Source organism: Pleurodeles waltl, chromosome 2_1 (genome assembly GCF_031143425.1).
Source record: "Pleurodeles waltl isolate 20211129_DDA chromosome 2_1, aPleWal1.hap1.20221129, whole genome shotgun sequence".
NCBI classification, from domain to species: Eukaryota; Metazoa; Chordata; class Amphibia; order Caudata; family Salamandridae; genus Pleurodeles; species Pleurodeles waltl.
This window is the reverse complement of record NC_090438.1, coordinates 205,153,418-205,169,430: the sequence shown is the minus strand read 5'-3', so window position 1 is coordinate 205,169,430 and position 16,013 is coordinate 205,153,418.

The following is a 16,013-nucleotide window of genomic DNA, read 5'->3' as shown; positions in this document are numbered from 1 at the left end:
TATCACCTAAAATACTCAGGATATGTGTTATGTTTTTAATGTATGACGGAAGATTAATAACCATTGGTTGAAGAAACACATCCACATATTCTGATATTTTTTCAGTGGGTCCAGAGATACCAGAAATAGTAGGTCTCCCTGGAGGGAAGGGTAACTCCTTGTGTATTTTCGGTAAAGTGTATATGTATGGGAACCTAGGGTGAGAGAATTGAAAATAAATTATCAAATCATGATTTGACAGGCAGATAAGGGAGGAAATGTGGTGATCATGAATAAATGTGATTACGAGAATGAAATTCTTACACAATTGAATGATGCCCAGTGTTATGAAAAACTGTCATATAATCAGATTCCTGGTTTGACCAATACCATTCAGAAAAAATTGAAGAATTGATGCACACATAAATTACTCAATTAAGATTAATATCACTATCTTTTGGTTGATCACCCTAGATTCCCTTGCATATACACTTTACCAAAAATACACAAGGAGTTGCCTAATGAGGATCAAGCAGAACAACCGAGACCTAAACAAAAAGAGAGTGAATACCACAAGACCAGAAGGGGCAGAAGGGGGCGGAAAACGCAATGGAAAAATCAGGCATGAAAACGAGATCCTGGGACAGACGAGTCTAAAGTAGACCAATATAAATGTGGTTAACCTATTGAACATTATTCTTTCAAATGAAATGAAAATACTTTTAAAGAAAGGACTACATTTTTGTCCAACAAATCTTGGAGATGTGTGCAGATCCAAGATAGACCTATATAAGTTCATACGTAGATTGAAACTGAAAAAATACTTTATAATGAACCCCTTGGATACTCAAGGTAACAGTTCTGCATCAGGTATAAACATGAATACTCTATATATTAAGGACGTTCAGGATACTGCTACTTTGTTATCTATCTCAGAACATGAGGAGCTTCCAATTATATTCTTGCAGGTTCTGGAGGATTTGAATATAACGCATGACACTAACATTAAAAGTGGTCTTAAGAAAAGGTCATGTTGGGCCCCTAAGTCCATGAGTAACAACTGTTTGGATACATTCTTCGATCTAGTATGTAGGGATCTTGATAAAGTGAAATTTCATCACACCACCTCTAATCTAAATCATGCTGAAAAGAAAGCTTTGAGAGAATTGAAAATAAATGATCAAATCATGATTAGACAGGCAGATAAGGGAGGAAATGTGGTGATCATGAATAAATGTGATTACGAGAATGAAATTCTTGCACAGTTGAATGATGCCCAGTGTTATGAAAAACTGTCATATAATCCGATTCCTGGTTTGACCAATACCATTCAGAAAAAATTGAAGAATTGGTGCACACATACATTACTCAATAAAGATGAACATCACTATCTTTTGGTTGATCACCCTAGGTTCCCATGCATATACACTTTACAAGGAGTTACTCTTCCCTCAAGGGAGACCTGCTATTTCTGGTATCTCTGGACCCACTGAAAAAATATCAGAATATGTGGATGTGTTTTTTCAACCAATGGTTATTAATGGTTATTAATGGTTATTAATCTTCCGTCATACATTAAAAACACAACACATATCCTGAGTATTTTAGGCGATATAGAATGGGATATGTAATAAGGTAACTCAAGTGTTATCCTATGGGAGAAGCAGGCTTGCAGTAGTGAAAAACAAATGTAAGAGTTTTTCACTTTCAGGACAGTAAAAACAAACTCTCCAAAACATAAAGGGTTGAAGGCAAAAAGGCCAACATACTATAATGTAACCTTAGTCTATGTTTTATTTTTAGAGGATTTCTAAGGATTTTTTAATGTAAGGTTTGCTCTTATTACTATACCTAATTATTATGTCAGTTTAACCTTTACCTTTTCAGTGAATTTATGTTTTTTTTTTTACTACATTCAACCAAATGCTTTGCTGAACATGGCTTTTGGCTGTTCGTAGTGATGGTTGGACAAAAGGCCTGGCCTCTGGTGGGCAGCCAAACACTCAGTGCACATGATCTTTGGTCGTGCACAGCTGAGAGTTGGCTGCAGGTTTTGGCCTGTGGCATGGCCCTTGCCCAATCCCACTGCAGACGGCAAACCCTCACTGTGCCTTTAGCTGTTCACATCAGGAAGTTGGCTAGGGATCTGCCTCCTGTAAGTGCCTGTGCCCAATCCAGCATGGGTGGCCAACTCCTAACTCTGAACAGCCTTTGGATGTTTGCTGCAGAGGGCTGGTCATGGGGCTTGGCCTTTGGCCAGGCCCTGCTCCCAACCAACTGTGGGTGGCCAATCCTCTTCTATGCACAGCCCTGTGGCTGTGCATAGCAACGGATTGGTCTCAGGGACGGGCATCTGGCCAGGTGCTGCATCTATTCCCCAAGGAGGCCAACCCTCTGCATTACCAAAACGGTTGGCAGGAGAAAAAGATCCAACTAAAGGGCCCTATTTTTTGAATTTTCAATACCTTAGGACTCTCGCTGGACCAACATTCCAGATATACCTATTTTCTGAACCACTTCATGACCTCACTGTGCACCTCCTTAAATGCATATTTAAAAAAAAAAAAGAAAGTGTCCAAGGTTATTCCTAGACATGTGCTCACTGTGATACTGGAACATAGCTACACATTCAACTGAAGAACCCAAATCAATGTGAAACCAGTCTTGGGTTGCTTGTGTTCTGGTTCAGGAAGGACCTGGCCTGGCAGTCTAGGGTGGAGTGTTTATAAGTCAAGACTGATTTGCAAACGATTGGGTCCAAACCGAGATGGCATGTAGGCAAAAGAATGATGGGTTGGAATGTTTCCCCAAGTGATTGTCAGTGGTTAGACAAATTGCAAAAACTCCTTCCATCAACATTTGCATGTTTGGTGGAATGTCCTTAGTGGCAGCCAAGGGTATGCCCAGATGTGGGTACTGTTCTCTCTGTGTCACTGGAACCAAGCTATACCCAACAGAAGAACACCAGTCAGAGAGAAACTGGTATTAGGTTGCTTGTATTCCAGTTCAGAGAGGACTGGCATTTTGGATTAAACTGTTTATACTGGAGCAGGATCTAGACTGATTTGGATATAGGTGGGTCCAAACTGAGATTGCAAGATGGTCAAAAGAACAATGGTTTGGAATGCTTCACCTTTTGTGTGTGTAACCTGACTTTTGCAGATTTCAAACCTGCAGGCAACCCTGTCAACATAACCCTTTCTGACAGAAAAGAACCCTCTTTTCAAACATTAATCTGAGGTGGCATGGTGGGCAACAATGTAGGGTTCCAAGTATTTAAAAGGGGTATGCACAAGAATTTAATGATGGCATTTACCTACAGCGACTATCCCCAAAATCTGTTTTCGCAGTGAAGGGCTGTAGCTGTCCTACAAGGAAAATCAAAGTTCAAAATAAAATCATAACTCTGCTATCTCTGGTTTGGGACAAGCTATTAAAATAACTTAATCAGTTCTTTTAGGTTTATAAAAAATCCAGTTCAGTGGGGAAGTCAGATTTTTAGGAAAAGTTACTTAGAAAACATTAGACTTTGTCATCCTGAACTTTCAACTGATTCAGGAACTTTGTTAACTTCAAACAGACCAGTGAGAGGCTTGCACATTCATAGTTAAGTGTAAAGGGTGATCTAGGGAAGATAAGCCTTTAGTCTTCTGAACTTTCTACAGCTTACTTGGCACCAGTCCTTTTAAAAGGTTAAAAACTGTCTACCTCAACCACCGTATCACCTTTTACTCCCTTACCAGACCTCTCTGCTCCACTCAATAAGCACTAGCCACCGTACTCTGCATATGGAAGACCTTGGCTGGTGGAAGATCCTTCACCTACCTTGCAGCCAAGAGCTGGAACACCCTGCCCCTGCATCTCAGGCAGTCACAATCACTACATCAATTCAGGAAGGTCTTTAAAACCTGGCTCTTCAAACTGGAGGTCAGAGAACACCTCCCTCCCCCAGCTCCTTGAGACCCTTCCGGGTGAGTAGTTGTGCTCCGTAAATACTGATATGATTTGATTTGACTGGAGGAGAACCAGACTGTGGAGAAAACCTTGACACTTGAGAAGAGCCAAGAGTGCCAAAAAAGAGAGCCCAGTTGAGATGGAATCTGAAACATCAGAGTAGAATGCAGGTGATGAAATGCCCAAGCTTGTGAATTGTACCATATAAGACCCAGCAGCCAAATGCTGTGACCACCATCCCTTCTCGGGCTAAGGTTGTGATTTTTCCCAGAACTTGAAATCAGAAAGACACTGCTAAGAAAAAGGTTAATGAGCCCATCCACTTACGTATTTCAATTTCCTCTCGAGAGCATAAATAACAACAAACAAGAAAGTGAAAACAGTAGTTTTTTGAAGTTTCAAAAATACTAACCCTTTACTTCACTTTTGAAATGAACAAGAATATCTCTGCCAAATGCAAAATGGGGCATTCAAATACTCTGCAAAGTGATTAACACACAAAGTCATTATAAATAGTATAATTAGTTTTGCATTCTGGGGGTGACCCCAGCAGACATGTATCTGGGCAAGGTCAAGTACAGTAACAGCCTTTAGAACACATGGCTGTGTCATGTGCTGCGATGGGACCATATTATTTTTTAGAGAGGTCTGCATGTGTTCATTAACAATTAACGGTCTACCTGTCCTGTCTAGATGGTCCTGTGGAAGCCATCACTCAAACACCATGTCAGGTAAAGTGGGCAGTAAGTCAGTTTTCTCAATAATTATTCAAACAAAATGTTATATTTCATAAATATCTTAGTCATGAATGCTATAAGAAACTGTCAATAATATATTTATATATATATTTATTTATATATATATATATATTTATTCATATATATATATATATATATATATATATATATATATATATATATATATATATATATATATCTTCAAACAAAGATGGTCTAAAGGTTGCTGGGTGGTGCACTCCACTGCCTGTGCTAGTGATGGAGAAGACCAATCTCGAAGAATACAAATCACCAAAAAGTATTCACTGCACTCCATGAAGTTTCAATAGTGCCTATTTATTGATGCCAAACTAACAACCACCAACGCATTTCAACTCCCCAAGGAGTCTTGTTCACAGTGAATGAGTCCCTTTTCCCTTTTGCTATTTATACCCCATAGTGCTTCATTATTTACAATGCATTCTGGATAATTTAGTTTACAATTAAAAAACATTTATATGATTTACCTAATTTTAAATACAATTACTAAGAAATAAAAATAAAAATAAAAATAACAAAAACAAATACATAAAATAGTGCTTATAAAACCATTTACCCCGTAATATAATGCTTGTTGCGTATGTTCTCCTCTAATGTGCACTTTCATTCAATTTCTAATTAATAGCTTAGTACAATTAATGTTTGCCACTAATCATTTACTATATTGTATTTAATAAAAAAGCTGTACACAAATGACACACATTTCCCTGTAACATCTATTCCATTTTTCATATATGTATTAGGAGATAGTAATATATATATATATATAATATAGAAAATCAAAACCCTTTCAGAGTTAGAGTGACGCATAAATTAAGGTAAAAAGAAGAGAGAACTCTGAGTAGTTCCTAAGTGTGTGTGTGTGTGTGTGTATATATATATATATATATATATAGAGAGAGAGATATAGATATATATACACTCTCAAGTGTAGCTGCCTTAAGATGTATATAGGCAGCACGAAACTACAAGTACATAAACATATTCCGCAACACTTGAGAGCAGTTCAAAACAAAGATGACACCTATCCTGTAGCCAGACACATTCAGGAAATACATGGAGGAGATACAAAGAACTTAGAATATAGTGTGATAGATGGAATTCCAAGGGACCTCAGAGGAGGTGATAGAGAGAAAAAATTAAGAATTCTTGAGTCAAGATATATATATTGGCATTTGACACAAAAGAACCACATGGTTTAAATAGGAGTGGAGAGCTACATATACATTTAAGGATTTAAATTACATTTTGGTTTGACCATCATATATTGATTTACATATAATGTAATTTGGGAATCAATCATAAAGACTATATTGATTTAATGATTTCCAGCAATAACTTGACGGATATGACATTGATTTTAATTATTTCTGTTACTAATGTACTGATTGATATAGTTGTGTTATTAATCGCACAGACAAGCTAGAAATATATTTGACACATATTTGATGTTTAATATTGAAATTATATATATTTTGGCACATTACAAATTTTGATTGGGAAGATCCACTATAAATATTGGGTATGGCCAGTTGATCTAGTGAATGTTTGCTTAATTAATTTTTCTGACACACGTGAAAAGGTATCACATGAATAATACATGCATTTGTTTTGATAATATTTATGTCAGAATTAGTAAATTGTAGTATTATTGCATAAATAAGTCAAGAGTATTGGAGATGTATGATATGTTAAAAATATATATAGAGTATGTATTTTGTAGTATTGAAATTTTAATGTTAGAGACCTATTGTAAATATGTGATATTGCCGTTTGGCCGTGCAGGATGTTATGCAGCAATTGACATTGCTGTGTCTTTTCTTTTGGGCGATTTTACGAACAAAATGTTTGATAACAGACAAAGTGTATTTTTTTATATGACAAGTGAAATATGTATGAAAAATGGTTATGGGCAATATATTGATTTAAATATGATTATACGTACTTGAGTTTGAAAAGATCTCATGTGAAACAATCATGTGATGTAAGGCAAATTATATAAATAGTAAACAAAGATGCCGCTCAACAGGCCGATGAAGGCAGCAATGCCAAAACGCGTTCCTGTTGTGTTTATACAATAAACTATTGAGAAAACATGCTCTGGAGTGTTGATCCTCTAATTTTATAAGAAGAGGAAAGTGTGCATTTAAGAACGCAGTGGCGCGTGTTCAAATTCAGCACCACCGGCGTTCTGGTGCGGAGTGGCCACGCCAATTTTGTGTTCTCCCCATATATATATATATTTATATATATTTATTTTATTCTTTTCACTTAAAAACAATGGTTACAGGAACGTTATAGTTTTTAAAAGTGCAAAACCATGGAAATTCACCTGTTATAATTAGAGATCGTAAGTAGCTATAACTTGTGCCCTACGGTAACTATAAGTTACGCCCTCACCATGCACTGCTCATTACCCCACAAATTACTGCACTCATGACATCTTTGATAACATCATTGATAATATCAATGTAGTATTTATAGTAACAATTTTGGCCAAAAAAAACTGCATGGAGGTGAGTGACTATTTTTTTTAATGTGTTTTTTAGCCTCTGGGACACCAGCACCAGAGCTAAGAGGTTAGGTTGACTCTAACCTGGTCCCTTGTCTTTTTACTTTTTTTTTTAGACTTAGTTGAAGTTGAGTCCCAAGATGGCTGCCAAAACTTCTTGATTGAAATGTTGACAGCCAATCAGAGCCATGCATTCACCTGAAGTGAATGATCTGCCTCCCTATATATACAAATTTATTTTCCCCTTAATAACTCAAAACCTACTGAACGTATTTACACCAAATAAGCACAAAAGTGTAAGATAGATAGATAGATAGATAGATAGATAGATAGATAGATAGATAGATAGATAGATAGATAGATAGATAGATAGATAGATAGATAGATATATACCCTCATGATGCCACCGGCGAACTAGACCTGGGCACTGTAAGCATTTGCTCAGCAGTGAGGAATGGTGATTTTAATTCTTTAAAGAGAGGGTGTTCCCCTGATCTTGCAACTGACTTTAGGGATGTTGAGTAAAAATGTTTTTATGCAACACATGACAGGGGGATTCCTGGTGGTTGTATGATTTTCAGATGTATAGCTGAAAAGCACTGAATTAACTCCTCAATGAGAATTTGATAACTGCCAGTGAACCAACATATTTTTTATTGTGTGAAAGGGGCCGTGAGGTCCGTAATTGACAGGCGACAAGTTCTGCAAAGATCAGCCATTTCTTTAATTGACAATTTTAAATGACATTCATTAGTCATGGACAATGTTTGTGATTTAGGAATGACGTTCACTTGATAACGTCAAAACTATGATTATCTAAGACTCTCTGTAGCTGGGTAATGTTCAAGTGCACAACATTTAATCACAATATTGCGCTTTAGTGAAATACATTGCACATGCATTTGGTGTTGGTGAGCTTAGTTAATATCATCATCACGGAAAGTCTTTTAAAGTTTGGTATGAATCGGCGGCATAATGCGAGCAAGACACTTAACTAGCTAATCACAGTTTCAAAAAGAGATCAGTTTTGAAATATACAGCTCGTGTTAAACTTCAGATGTTGAAATTATTCGCAAGTACAGCCAATTTAGAGCGGTTCACTATGGAAGGGATACTTATATTGTGTGACTTCATCTTCAGTAATACTGTCACTTGTGAAATGTCTTTAAATATAAATTAATACCCTTTTATCAGTGGCTGTGATTTTATAACATTTAGTAAGTATGTGAATACTATTTATTATGCTGAGACCATAAAGGGGATATGCTGTTACCAAACAATTTTGTAGTATGTTGTTCATGTTTTTGATAATTTTACCTATAAATGGTGACTTTAATTTTTTGATGAGAGGGTGCTCCCCTGATCTTGCAACTTACTTTGGGATGTGCCGCCTTCTTTGGAGTAAGAACATTTTTATTCAACACATGGCAGGAGGATTCCTGGCGCTTGTGTGATTTTCAGATGTATAGCTGCCAATACACTGACTAAACTCCTCAATGAGGATTTGATAACAGCCGGTGCACCAGTATATTTATAATTGTTTGAAAGGGGCCTTGCAGTCTGTAATTGGCAGATTACACCTTCTGTAAGATCACCCCTTTCTTTAATTGGTAATTTTAAATGACATGCATTAATCATAAACGATGTTAGCAATTCAGGAATGGTGGTCACCTGATAAAGTCAAAATTATGAGTATCTAAGACTCCCTGCAGCTGGGTTATGATCAGGTGCACAGCATTTAATGGCAACATTGCGTTTTATTTAAACATATTGCAGTTTTATTTGCTGCTGGTGAGCTGTGTTAATATCATCATCACAGAAAGTGTTTTATAGCTTGGTATGAATTGGTGGCATGATGCAGCTACCTGCCTGGGAGCAGGTCTCAGGCCAGCTCTCCCCTGCTGCTGCATTGCTCTCCTCTGTGTGCTGGCTCACTCTCACTACCTTTTCCTCTCTCTCCCTGTTTTTCTGAGTGCTTAACCCTGCCTTCTGCATTGTTTTCACTGCTTCTTCCCTTTTCCCTCCATTTTCCTGAGTGTTTCTGAGTGCTTTTTCCTGCTTTTACCTGCTTTCAGCCTTGTTTTCACTGCTTTCTCCATCCTTTCCCTTTATGTTTATGTTATGTTCAACTCACCCAACACCTAGATGACCACAACCTCCTGGACCCCTCCCAATCTGGATTTTGAGCTAACCACAGAACAAAGACAGCTATGATTGCAGCCACAGATAATACCTGGAAGGAGGGAAAACAGCAGCCCTCATTCTTCTGGACCTGTCCAATGCATTTCACACCATCTCCCACTACACCCTGATCAACAGACTGTACCACATGAGGATTCAAGGAAACACCCTCAAATGGATCACCTCATACCTCACCAGCTGAACTCAAAGGATCAGCCTCACACTGTTCAACTCAGAGGCCAAGAAGAACATCTGTGGAGTTCCCTAAGGAAAGTCTTTCAGGCCAACCCTCTTCAACACCTACATGACCCCCCTGGCCGCCACCATCAGATCACATGGACTCAACATTATATCCCACGCTGATGACACACAGCTCATCCTCTCACTGTCCGAAGCTCCCTCCACCACAAAACCTGACTTCCACAGATGCATGATGAACGTAGCAGATTGGATGAAGGACAGCTATCTCAAACTCAACGCTGAAAAAACGAAGGTCCTCATCTTTGGGAACAACACCTCACCATGGAGTAACACATGGTGGCCTGTAGAGCTTGGCATGCACCTTGGCCCAACAGGCCATATCCGCAACCTCTGCATCATCCTGGATAGCAAGCTATCCATGAAGAAACAAGTTGACACAGTTTCATCTGCCTGCCTCCACACCCTTTGCATGCTCCGCAAGTTATTCACGTGGCTCCCAGCAGGCACTAGAAGGACCGTCACACAAGCCCTCATCACCAGCAGACTGGACTAAGGAAATACACTCTACGTAGGAATCACAGCACGCCTCCTGAAGAGACTCCAGACAATACAGAACTCAGCAGCAAGACTTGTAGTCGACCTCCCAGAAGGACCCACAACACACCCCATCTCAAAAAACTACACTGGCTCCCGATTCAGAAGAAATGCCAGTTCAAGATGCTGACCCACACCTACAAGGCCATGTACAATGAAGGATCAGCATACATCAACAAACTCCTGACCTTCCACCAACCAACCAGACGCCTACGATCAGCTTCCCTCTCCCTTGCATACACCCCATGGATCCATCGAGCCAACAGCAGAGGATGCTCCTTCTTGCACCTGGCAGCCAAGATCTGAAACAACCTCCCCCTACCCTTGTACCTCAGGACCACACTGTCACTCCAACAATTCAGAAAATAACTTAAGACATGGACATTCGAATTATCATTACTCCACACAGCAGCATACAGCTCCAGCGCCTTAAGACCATTACAGGTGATTAGCTGTGCTTTATAAATGTTTGATTGATTGAACAATACAATTACAACCAGCTTATCACGGTCTCAAAAAATATCAGTTTTGAAATATACAGCTCATGTGTTAAAGTTCAGATGTTGAAATTATTCGCTAGTGATGTTAATTTAGATGGACGGGATGCTAATATTGTGTGACTTCACCATCAGTTATATTGTCACTTGTAAAATGTTTTAAATATAAATTAATACCTTTTTATCACTGGCTGTCATTTTATAGCTTTCAATAATGTACACAAATACTATTTGTTATGCTGAGACCATAGAGGGAATATGCTCTTACCAAACAATTTTGTAGCATTTTGTTCATGTTTATGATCATTTTAAGTATAAATGATGACAGGAAAATGGTGCTTCTTAAATTAAAAAAGGCTGTTGCACAGCCAAAACTTGTCTTTCTTCTTTGAGGTGCAGGGTCGGAAGAAGCCCAATTAATTCAATTGAATTTACTCTCCAATGTTTGAGTGCATGTTCTCTCTACTTCAAAGGGAGTTGGGATTCAGTATATATCTATCTATATATATATATATATATATATATATATATATATTTAGGTAATTAGAGTTAGGACCGAGTTTCTATATAAAAAGCATACTTGCCTATATCTGTGGTGTTGCTTGACTAATCTTCACAAAACTGTCAAAAATAAATTTGACAGTCACGTCAGCTGCTGCCTGGAAAGTTTTGGGGTAATCCATCCCTGGGGGCCCCAGAAATTTTTTTTTGCCCATTCATTTTTCCACAGCGATAGCACAAAAGGTACTGGACAGAATTACACTAAGTTTAACAGAAAGGTAGGCCCTGGTCCAGAAAGAGTGCTTTTTTGTTTTGGTGTAATTCTGTTCAGTAGTTTTATAGAAATGAAGGAAAATCCAAATTTGTATATCTAGGGATGCAAAGGATTTGCGACCCCTCCCAATCTCGTGCTGAGATCTGATTGGCTGATAACATTTCAACAAGAAAAGTCGTTTAAGTGTTGTCAGCCATCTTGAAACTCAGCTGAAGCCAACTCCTCCAAAAAACTGCCTCCCCATGGCTGCAAAGCATTTTTTTTCATCTTTAGAAGCAGCGTCGCAGTGGATCCACTGACCCACCGTAACATTTTTTTTTTTTAAATTAAGCTTTGTTACTATAATGACCCTGGGTGGGCCAAATCCTGGGGTCTTCTGTATAAAAAAAAGTAGGGGTGCCTCCAGGCCTCCTCCTGCTGCCCTGGGGACCGCCACCTTCCCAGGGCTTATTAGTTGTATGCAGTGGGGCCAACTGCCCCCCTGCTGCCCTGGGGACAGCCACCTCCCCAGGACTTCATTGTAACGTGGGGCCGCCCGGCCCCCTCCCATTGCCCCGGGGACCACCAGCTCCCTGGGGCATTGACATATAAATAGGTGAGGGGGGCCTGTGGCCTCCCAGTTCCCCTAGGGACCACCACCCCTGGGGCAAATATTTACAATAAGGCCCCGCACCCCTGGGACCACCACCCCCTGAGTCTATGCCCTTGTTAGAGGGGGACTCACAGCCCCCCTCATGGACCCACTGATGGGCTTGGGGACCACCACTCCCCAGGGCCAGCTCCTGCTATGTCCCGGGGTGCTTATCTCTGGGACATAGCTGTTTGCTGTGGCTTGGCTGCAGCTCTGAAGCTGCAGCCAAGCCACACCAAACACTTCAGGTTTTGACAGCAGGACTTGTCAAGCATGTCTTGCTGTCAAAATCCAAAGCTTTCATCTCTGTCCCCTGCATGCTTGCAGGAAACAGAGATGAAATACTTCAGCAAGCATGGAGCTGCTGTCAAAGCAGCTCTGTGCTTGCTGAAGCAATTGCACTGTAAGAAAAGCCGTAAGGCTTCTCCCGCAGTGCCAGGTAGCCCGTAAGAGACTTTTCTTAAAAAATAATTTAAAAAAAGGAAAACATGTAAATAAATAAATAGGGACCGTGGGAGAGTCCTTGAGGGCGCTTTACGGCCTCAGAAAGCCCATAAAGGGTAAATTTGTTTTAAAAAACAAAATAAAAACACAGCTCAGTGTGAAAGTCATAGACCTTCACACTGAGCTTTGGGGGTTCATCTCCAGCTGGACTCATTTCCTTTTTTTTTCTTCAAATCCAAAAAATCATTATTGTTTTAAAAAAAATATATATATTTTTTTAAATCCAACACAAATCTCTCATTCTAAGTATTTGAAATATTAAAGCCTAAAAAACTCCATCTCTTTCCTTCTCACTTTCTTTCTCCCTTTCTGTCTCTCTTTCAATCAATTTCTCCCACTAACACACCCACTCACTTACGCACCGACTCATAGACCCACTCAGACACTCATGCACCCACTCACTGACCCACTAACAACCTCATGCACCCTCATTCGCCGACTCACAGACCTGTGCACAAACTGACGCACCCACTAAAACACTGCAGTACCCACGATCACACCCACGCGGACAACCTGGCAGCCATGCTCACCTCCAGATACACCCTTTCACACCTATTCTCTCACTCAGAAAAGCTGCAGCCAACTCCTACACCGCACAGCCAAAGAGCTTGCACAGCATAGGTTTGAGTGGTTAGGGGTTGTTTGCAACAGGGTCTGGCTGCAGGCAAGTTCTTGCAGGCAAACTCCCCTGCACCGGATGAAGGAATTGACTGAAAGAACCAAAGGCTACAGGGACATTATACTTAGGAAACAAAATTTTTTTAAAACATAGAAATTCACTTAACAAGCAAAGGTCATAGGGGCGGTATAGATAGGCTCACATTGTGAACATAGGAAACTATATACATTCACCAGTTATAGATAGAGGTACCTCAAATAACTGCAACTCTTGCCCTAAGGTAACTATAACTTGTGCCCTCAACATGCACTGCTAATTACCCCACAAATTACAGACATAAGGGCATCACTTTCATAACATAATTGATAATATCAATTTAATGTTTGCAGTAAAATTTTTGACAAAAACAACACATCCCAAGGGATCAATTGAAAGGTTGGAGGGGGGCCACTCAGCCCCCCTTCTAGAGCCAATAATGGCCTTAGGGACTTCCACCTGCCCAGGGCCATCTCCTGCTATGTTTCAGAGTACCCAGCCCTGGGACAAAGCTGTTTGCTCTGACTTGGCAGGAGCTTTCACAGCTCCCACCAAGTCCGAGAAAACACAACTCCGTTCCCAGCAAGCAAGAGGTTCCAAACAGCTCTCGCTTGCTGGGAGTGGAGTTTCCATCTGTTTCCCTGCTTGCAGACATGCGGTCAGGGAAACAGACGAAAAGGATTGCTCTCAAAGACAGGGAGTTGCATGTTTACCTGGGGGCGCATTCTGGGTCCTCCTGTGATCTTCAATGGTGGTGACTGGATGCCCGGGGGGGGGGCAACGAGGTGACAAGGACAGGCCCTGCGAGATGGGGCCCTCTGAGCCAAGATCAGTCCAGTGTAGGGGGCAGTGTGCCCCCATCCCCCTCAAAAAGAAAAAAAACAGTTAAGGCCAGACCCCAAGGGAAAGGGTCCCCAGGGCTGAAATCGGCCCGGGCGAGTGCAAAGCCCCCCTCCCCCAATAACATAAAATATGTGCAGGGCCAGCTTTAGCACTTTTGGCACCAGGTGAGACAATGCAAGTTGGGGGTGCCTAGTGACCACCTCTGCCACAGATTCCCTCACTACCACTCTTTAGCAGTGCCCCTCAACTCTCCATAACCACTCTCTCTCAGATGCTTTTAATTATTTTTATCGAACCACTTATACCTGTGTAGGAAGTCAGAGCACTTTACATTACACATACATTACATAGAGGTAATCAATAATATGTGTGTAAATCAGTGTATAAGAAATGTTATGTAGGATAGAGGACTACAAGTTGTAGGACTCACATCATCCATACTGGTAGGCAGTATAGTTTAATAGTGTTTGATTTGGAGAAGTACAAACTTAATATTCAAAACATAACACCATAGTGCCATAATCTATACCTTGAAGTTTGCATGCAGCTCTTTGATGACAGTTATTTGCTCACTGCTCTATACTAGAATGTTAACTTCTAAACTGCAGGCAACAAAAGGATGTCTCTGACAAAAGCGGTAACCCACTGGCCTAGTCACATTACATGCACTTTGTGATCTGCATGGTAGACGTTCTTTGCAGCAGGCATATTAACCTTCTGTGCTAGTGGTACCTTATAATGAATCAAAACCTGTGATCTCTCTATAGGAAGACATTAATCCTGACGTTATCTTGAAATTTTTATTGTTGCCTGAAAACTGCTGGGGGCAAGAAATGCGGCAGCAGGTGAATTTAAAACCATAATGGACTTGCAAACACAGAGCCCCACCGGAAGTCAGCACCCCTTGTGGTGGCACCGGTTGCATTGCCCTAGAGCTGGCCCTGAATATTTATTAAGGACGGGGCCCAGGTGATGGGGTGCCTGGGGCCAAAATCACCCAGGGGTGAAGGGCCACATGGCCCCCTTCCCTAATATGAAACACCAGAGACACCCTCTCATACCCAAGAACACCCCCTCACACCTATTCTCACACCCAGAGAGACAGGCCCTCTGGTCAACTCCCACATGGTGGGGGTGTTAGTTAGAGTTACCTTAGGGTGCAAGTTATAGTTACTTGAAATAACTCTAACTATTACTGCTGAATTGCTATAGTTTTGTGGGAGTACATTGAGACACTAACTATAAGTCCCTGTAATCTTTTTCTTTTAAGTGATTATATATATTTATACATATGCATGCAATGTCCAATGCATTTCACACCATCTCCCACTACACCCTGATGAACAGACTGTACCACATGAGGATTCAAGGAAACACCCTCAAATGGATCACCTCATACCTCACCAGCTGAACCCAAAGGATCAGCCTCACACTGTTCAACTCAGAGGCCAAGAAGAACATCTGTGGAGTTCCCTAAGAAAAGTCTTTCAGCCCAACCCTCTTCAACACCTATATGACCCCCCGGCCGCCACCATCAGATCACATGGACTCAACATTATATCCCACGCTGATGACACACAGCTCATCCTCTCACTGTCCGAAGCTCCCTGCACCACAAAACCTGACTTTAGAAGATTGGATGAAGGAAAGCTGTCTCAAACTCAATGCTGAAAAAACGAAGGTCCTCATCTTTGGGAACAACACCTCACCATGGAGTAACACATGGTGGCCTGTAGAGCTTGGCATGCCCCTTGGCCCAACAGGCCATATCCGCAACCTCGGCATCATCCTGGATAGCAAGCTATCCATGAAGAAACAAGTTGACACAGTTTCTTCTGCCTGCCTCCACACCCTTTGCATGCTCCGCAAGTTATTCAGGTGGCTCCCAGCAGGCACTAGAAGGACCGTCAC